Source organism: Ambystoma mexicanum, chromosome 9 (assembly GCF_040938575.1).
Source record: "Ambystoma mexicanum isolate Mex_15411 chromosome 9, UKY_AmexF1_1, whole genome shotgun sequence".
Taxonomy (NCBI): Eukaryota; Metazoa; Chordata; class Amphibia; order Caudata; family Ambystomatidae; genus Ambystoma; species Ambystoma mexicanum.
Window position 1 is genome coordinate 1,258,074,766 of NC_090931.1, and position 7,238 is coordinate 1,258,082,003.

The following is a 7,238-nucleotide window of genomic DNA, read 5'->3' on the forward strand; positions in this document are numbered from 1 at the left end:
AATAGTCCCCGTTTGTCTGGATGTCCGTTTGTCTGGATATCCGGATGTCCGTCCGTCCCCTCCGGCTCGAGTGCTATGGGGAGGATCTCCTCCGACTCCTGACTGTGGCCGCCATCATACGTGCGCCCGCCATCTTGGATTCTCCGAGCCGTAGAGGGGGGGACCGGGATTCAGGCGACGAGTACGGACATAGTTCTCCCTCTCCCAGCTTTCATCTCTGAGCCGCTAGTGCCCCATCGGTTCTGATCCACATAGCTGGCGTCGATGGATCGTATAGGCCACAGAAACCATGCAATTTTAGCTAAAGCAGCGGGCCGTCCACGGGCGGCTTTAGAGGAGCGACTGCATCTCTTGTCTCTTATGTCAGATATCAGGGGCAACCCCATTTTGAGAGTCTTCTTGAACTGCTGCACAGTAGGTTCTCCAGATGTCCCAGGTACCTCCTGAGTAGGGAACCCCATGCTTTCAGCTGACCTGTTCTCCCCAAAGCGTCCTGATCCAAGATCTTGCCCCTCGGGTCAGTATCCTCTCCGATGGCTCTTCACTAGATTAAAAGAAAACTCTGGTGAATAGAATGACTGAAAAGAGTACACACCATCTTCATGGCCTTCTTCCTTCACTTGCGAGCTTCCAATGTATTGAGAACAATATTCTGTATTCTTCTACCAGAGACAGAGCTCCTCTTCCAACGCTTGCTCTGCTTCTACCCCAGGAAGGAGGAGCGAGATATCTGGGAACCAGATTCCTCTCCGGTGACAAGCTCCACGTGCTTGCGTTTGCAACAACGCTCTCTCCCAACACAATTCATCACAGACTACTGACAGCAGCACAACACCAACTGTTTTTTACCCAGAGCAGCCACAAACTCACAGCCTTGCCAACCTGTCTAAATAGGTAGAGCTGCAAGCCCCAGCAGGCACGGTTAGGGGAGTTTTCCTGAAGTCCCACTTGGAGGTAAAACTTTAGTAAGCGATGCCAGTGGTTTGTAGATCCCCAACCCTTAGTATCAGTCTGTACTACTCAGAGACCTTGGTAGAGTGACAGAGCAGTCAGGCTTATCTTAAGAGGAAGATGCTTGCTGTAGGTAAGTACACTGAACCCAATTAGTAATACACATCAACGAAACACACATACATTTATATTGAAATATCGATGTATTATATCTACACCAGAGTCACTGTTAAATACTTAGCACAATAAAACAACACACATATGTATACTTTCAATACTTTCAAAAGGCCACTTCTTAGTTGCTAGTTGCTGAATGCGCACTATTGTTACAGGAGTTTGATAGGTCTACCGTACTATCGGTAATAACGTGCACCCACAAAGAAATAAGCTAATTGCATTTAGAGAGTATACACATACAAGATAGTGATTTTTGGGAAGGAAAACAGTGGTTAATGTTCTCCTAGCAGGGCTTCAGGTTCTAGAGGCAATGTCTGCACACAGCAAGTCATTTAAAGTCCAAAACACAATCCTTGCTAAAAGGCAGTTCGGAGAGGCTTAAAGTCTTGAAAAGAAGCAGATGTCAAAGGTTCCTGTGGATACTTTCTAGTCTCTAGGAAAGAAGATACAAGAAGGCTTAACCAACGATGGAGACCCTGTTAAAGAACTCGCTGAAGGGACACAAGCAGTGGCTTGAGTCAGAGGTAAGAGGGGGTTGCCCTGGACACCTCTACATGCATTCCAATGCTCTGGAGCGACATTGCGGAATAAGGTAAGAAATATGTTTTTTACTGCACTTTTCCGTCCTCCCTTCCCACGCACTTGCGCGATCTGAATGACACCTGGCCTAGTAGGATCGTTTTCCGTCCCCCTTTGTTCCCCTCCCTTGCCTCATCGTGCCTTGAAACACTTGTGTATAGGCGCGTTATAAATGCCATATCATATCACAGTACCTTAGGTTAGAAGAAAAGATTGTGGCTGGTTTCTCCTCGGTGTGGCAGCGCTGGACCCGACCTCGGTATTCCATGGCCTGATGATGAAAGGCAGGACAATGGATGGGATCTCTCAGCAGTAGTCTCGAGGGAGGACCTCTGGTATGGCTTTCATCAACTACTCTGGTCACTCTGTGGTTTTGGCCCTTTTTTCTGGAGCACCAACAAAGGGCGCGATTCACCCAGTCAATCTTCTTTGGTTCCTGCAGTCCCATACTCTGCTGAAGGTGTCTGGATGAGTTGGATTGTATCTATGAAGTGCCCTTCAGGGCTCAGTGTTAGTGAGAATTCTCATGTCTGTGCTAAATGCCTTCAACCTTAGAGACCCCAGCTCTTTTGATGGACTTGAGACTTTTTCATTTTAACCCTGGAGTGAGTGAGACTTTTTTCTCACACTCTCGTGTGTTTTGACCTGAATTGGATTTTTGTGTTTTCACTGTTTTTGGAGTCTGACAAACTCCATAGGCATCTGTTTTATGTATGGTGACACACAGCACCTTCAGTGCAGTGTCACAGAGAAATCCTTTTAGATTTCTCATAAGGTTGAAATACCTTTTCTTGTGTGTACTACAGTTCCCAAGAATAGTAAAGAGAAATTAACTTTACTTACCTTTTCCCTTTGTAGGTCCAGCACGCACCATCTTATGTGGAGTGCTGGGGGGTTACCTAGTAGCCCCTTATCCTACATTCTCATGTAACATTTTTATGTTGCCCTCACTACTTTAAATGGCTGGTGGCAGTGGTTTACTTTTTCCTACCATTGTGCTTTTCTACCGCAGGCTGAACCCACAGCTGCAGTACAGCAACCATGGGTGACAATTTTTGCAAAATGGCTACTGTCTTCCTTTTTACCATGTTCTGTTTGTGAGGTCTTTCTTGGGTTTTATTCTGTGCGTTGAGACAGGTTTGAGCCCTTTGTTTGTCTTGCCTTTGGCGGGCTTCCGCCCCGAAGCCCGCCTCTGGCTCCAGTGTGTCTGTGGAAGGACAGGATGTGAGGGAGGGCTCCCGAATCTCCCCTGTCCTTTGTCTCTAGGAATGCCTGAATGCAACTAGTCCTGATTGGCTGGCGGGCTGTCCTTAAAGGACAGCCACCTTGCTGTGTGATTGACAGCCTAGGCTGTGAATGAATGGAAGAAACCTGTGTAAAAGGCGAGGGTCTTGGGACTACAGCCAGAGTCGACCACTGGGAGAAACACCAGATGAAGAAACCGTGAACAAAGCTTGCTGCACCCTCCTGGACCTTTGAATTGCCCGGTGAAGCCCTGCTGCTGTGCTGAACTCATTTTTCACCTCAACAGAGAAGCTCCAGATGGAATGACTTCTCCCCTTGGGTTAGTGGGACCAACTCCACGGCACCATCTCCCCCGACTTGCAGTGCCTCTCCATTGCTTCCGAAGCCCAATACCAGGGGTCTAGTAATCATAGTCGAGTGAAACGTCTGAAGTGATAACAAATCCGGCTAGGAACTCCAGGAGTCTCCGAAGGACTCTCCAGAAGCAGGATGACCAGATCCCAAGTCCCCTCAGCAGAGAGCAGGGCCCAAGGAGTGAAGGAGGTGTAAGTGACTTCAATCCAGCACTCCAACCAAGTCAATGCTTAGTATGGGATGCCCAATGGAAGCCCTTATTTATATATTTTTATGTCAAAGTTCTTTAATCTGGATGATGAACCCTTATATAACGCCCCTCTCTTTGGATCTCCCCGACCTCACTGAGCCAAGAAGTAGGTTTGTTTTGCAAATTAAAAGGTTTATTTGAAGAATTGAACAATATATATATCACACTTTTATGAATAGAATAATATCTGAATAGCACACTTATGAATATGACAGTGATCAGCAATGGGTAATATTACAATATCAACAATCTCTTTAATCAGTTAGGAGTAGGAATAGAAAGGATAAGGTAGCAGAGAATACTTTGTATGATTCAAGGAAATGCAATGATGTGAAAGAATGCAACACAGAAATAAACTTGATATGATTTCAATCAGAAGATAATATGATCACTTTTTCTCCGGTGACTTCTCACTCCCCCCACTATGCAATATGAAAAGATGGAAATGGGGGCACACAGGTTTCAGGAATACAATCAATAATGCAGTTCAATCCCAGTTCCCCCAGCAAGCTTAGACGGAACAGGTATGAATTTAAAACACAGGCCAAAAATGCTTTTGAATGTGATTGCAATGAATGGGAAAATATGCTAAAATGATTTTAATTCACTAAATGGGATTCAAGATAAGTGGGAGTTACTTTGGATTGGTTCATGTCAACACTAGCAATGATTCATGAATGATTCTCAGATTGAAAATGAAATTCAGCAATTGAAAACAAGAAGCAGCTATTCTGACATGTGGTGAAATTAAGCTAAATTGCAATTCGCGGCAATATTTCTGCATGCGGGAAACACGATTGCGGAAAAACTATAAGGAATTAGAATTCCTTATAGTTAGGATCTTAGTTTCAAAATTACAGTTCAATTTCGGTTCTAGGACATGCGGTTCAAAAGTTACAGAGGTTTTTGTGAAGGTAGATTTTTCAGAAATAAAGTCAAGATTCTGAAATGACAGATGCGCTTTAAAGATTTACCAACAAGGATAGGCTTATACTAAGGAGCTATGAAGAGGCAAGACACTCAACGGGCAGCCACCAGAACAGCAACGCCTCCGCTCTGATCTCTGTCCGTCAAAACACTTGTCCCTCTTCAGAAAATATCAGCGCAAAGATGATTATTACTACAATTATCACCGACAATACAATGAAAAGGATTCAGGATGGACAAAAGATTCTATAATGCAGTTCTGGATGGGTTGAAATGGATGGAATAGGATTACTTTAAACTAAGGGATGACTATGGACAGTTCTAGACTAGATACTCACTCCTATGGCTTTGAAATGGAGTGGCCCCGTCAAAGATCTGGTCAAGGGTTTGGCTGGAATTCTCTTGCCACCGGACAGGTCTCAGGCACTCTAGGTTCTGCTCTCAGCACTGCACTGCGGTCTGCACGGCCTCTTGGACTGGATCTGATGGGTTCTGGTTACAGCTCTGCTTTCTGGGTCTGGATCTTGGTTCTAGCACAGGGTTCTTGGCTAGAATAGCAAAACAGCACAGCCCGGCTGTTGAATGGTTTAGTTAGGCCCTGTGGATGTTTAGGGGTTAGAATCAGGTTGTTAGATTCTGCAGGCCTGCTGAGAAGGGTTCAGCTTTTGTGTTAGGCCTCTCTGCTTCAAAGTTCTAGAGTTTGGTTCTAGAGTTTGGTTCTGGAGTCTGGATCTATGTCTGGAGTTTTCCTGCAGGGTGCTTCGCCAAGAAATTAGTTGAGTAGTGGGAAAGTGTGTGTTAACTGTCCTCAGCTGTCTCTAGTTATGTATTTCCAAAGTGAGTGGGAAGGTGATTTTACAATGCCTATCCCTCTAAGGATTTCATAGGTTAGAGAATTCCCTGTCCCCTGATTGGAGAAAGGATCAGCGTGTCATGTTTATGGTTTAGGGGAAAACACTCCCCTCTGTCTCTGTACAGTATATCTTATTTTTCATAAAACACATATTTACAATATACACAACTTGTTAATACTACATCAATCACATGACAGATTACCTAAGGTACAATTCTGTTAAACTCTTATCTTCCTAAGAACTTTGGTTCTGAAATGACACCTTTTCATGCTTTTGGTGGGTTTCCCAATATTATTTCTCCACCAAATTTTAGACATGCATTCATACCCTATCTGGGCACATTTCTGTAATTTTTTTATGTTCATAGCATAAATGCAGTGGCTACAATATGAATAATTCCAGGGTTTGGTCTCAGAACATCGCACAGAGTCCAGCTTAGTCTTAAACGGTGAGCAAATTTTTCATTTCCACAATCTCAAAGTTTCACATTTTTGTCAGCTTGTTACAATATTTTAGAAGCATTTTCCTTAAACATATATTTGGTGCAGTGTTAAATCCACATCCCAGTCTGGTCCACCCCCAGAGCTGGGCTGACTCAGAGGGTCACATGTCCTGCTTCCTGCTAGCAGTTTGTTTGTCAGTCACACCCGAATCTGCATTTCTATTCAGCCCAAGGATCCCTTTGTCTGCACTGAGAGCAACAGGCCAGGGTGCCACTCCCAGTTCCCTTTGTTTGTTTGAACACAGTGTGGGAAATTTTAACTCTGAGACCCAATGTCTAAAACCTGTCTTTTCTTATCATATAACCCACATTTTTAACACATACATCAAACCATTTCTTGCTTCAAGCCTTTTCAGAATATAGTTTTAAATTGTATCCACCTCTTAGGCTTCTGATAGCAAGTCTTTCATTGGCATAGTTTGAGTTCAATTGTCCAACTTTACACAAAATGGTTTTAAAACGCCGGCTTTCTGGTAGAGGTGAGGAACGGTATTACACCCATTTTTGACAGGTTTCTTCCAGCAAGCAATCCTCAAAAGTATACTTTGTTCAGATATAGATACACTTCTGTGGACCTTATATTGATGTAGATTCTTGCGGGAGAATGATTTTGACCCCTCAACAAGGAAGTTGGATCTTTTTGGGTGGTTTGTAAGCCATGATTTTTGTAAATTTGACACCAAATAGAAACAGATTTTTGAAACCAGCTCTATTTCCTTTGTAATGATTTTGCTCTGTGAGCAGCCAAATGATGGGTTTTGGCAGTGGTCTCCTGTGTTACCACTGACATAGGCACAAAGTAGATGGCGGCCTATTTTTCAGGTTTTCACTGCGCACTTTCTGGTGATTTCTGGCGAGCAGCATGCTTCCCGGCGGCCATTATGATGTTTCTGCTGCCAGCAATGCACAGTGATGTTGCAGGGCTTGGATTAGTGGGTTAAGACATCCCACAGAAGCCCAACCAGGATCTGCCACGATGCTGTTTGCAAAGCACTGAAACCGCAAAGTGCAGCTGAACCAAAAAGAGCCCATAGCTGCTGCTGACCTCACAAGTACTACCGCAGGAGCCCTCCAGACGTCCTCCCTCTTGTCCCCATGACTGAGGCTCATGAACAAGGGTCTGAACCGCTGTAGCAAGACAGAGACCACTCTTCTTCAAACCAGAGGTACTGTTTAGGCTTGGGGTACTTACCTAATTGTCTTTTAGCTGTACTTTTATCAATTGGGAATTTCAGTGCCTTACCTTTTAGCATTGATTCCAACTCTCTTTCTAAAGGCTTAACAGCTTGTGACCCTTCAAGTGATTTTTCTACAAACTCTCTAACTTTGTGCAAGACTTTAATTTAAGAAGTGCCTCAGATCCATAGACTGTGATCCAAGTGACTTTGGCTGTCCTTGC